Source organism: Sinocyclocheilus rhinocerous, unplaced genomic scaffold (assembly GCF_001515625.1).
Source record: "Sinocyclocheilus rhinocerous isolate Xijiao unplaced genomic scaffold, SAMN03320098_v1.1 C35836694, whole genome shotgun sequence".
NCBI lineage: Eukaryota > Metazoa > Chordata > Actinopteri > Cypriniformes > Cyprinidae > Sinocyclocheilus > Sinocyclocheilus rhinocerous.
The window spans coordinates 1-657 of NW_015765095.1; the positions used below are offsets into that span (position 1 = coordinate 1).

General features: G+C 44.9%; 1 long non-coding RNA gene across 1 annotated transcript; it reads right to left on the bottom strand.

Annotated features, from left to right (window-relative positions):
- Positions 1 to 98: 98 nt before the first annotated feature.
- Positions 99 to 651, bottom strand: LOC107735161 (uncharacterized). The gene is made up of 3 exons (XR_001639311.1): positions 543 to 651; positions 340 to 454; positions 99 to 258 (listed from the first exon to the last, which is right to left on the bottom strand). It is a non-coding gene; the product is annotated as an uncharacterized LOC107735161 (long non-coding RNA).
- Positions 652 to 657: the final 6 nt, after the last annotated feature.

The following is a 657-nucleotide window of genomic DNA, read 5'->3' on the forward strand; positions in this document are numbered from 1 at the left end:
GTTTCAGCCAAAACTGAAAATTCATTCTTGGTCACTAATTCATACTGCATTTAAAATGAAAAAGTGGGGAAATGTATTAATGTCTCTAATACCTGTCCCTGTGAAGCAGAGATGACGCCGGGGCAGCTGGCAGGCTGTGTGTGTGTAACAGCTCCTTGGATCTGAACCTCCAGATTTTCAGAAGGCGATCTGCTCCCACACTAACTGTCAACTGGTTCAGAGCATCCACAGAGAGCCCGCGAACAGCCCCTGCATGTGCTGCACACACACAAAAATGCCATTGAAATCAGACTGGAAATGGCATGTATTTCGCCCCTGATGTTCAGATGTTTAACTCACCCTTGTCCTTCCCATAATGCCCTCGATGAAAACCAGACTGCATGTTGTACACATCAATGTGTCCCGAAGACAGTGCAATCACTGCAAAGTTCCCGCAGGATGTGATATCAACAGCCTGGACAACATATGGCCAAATGGGATTTGAAATCATCTGTTATAAAGCTAAATAATCATGTAAGCACACATATTATCTACAAACTTACAGTTGCATGGACATTGAGGCTACGGTTCTTGTTGAACCGTTCAGGTTCCAGCTTGTGAACACCAATCGAACCTTTCTGGTAGTTCCATGTCGTAGTCACAAGGAAACCACGGTGG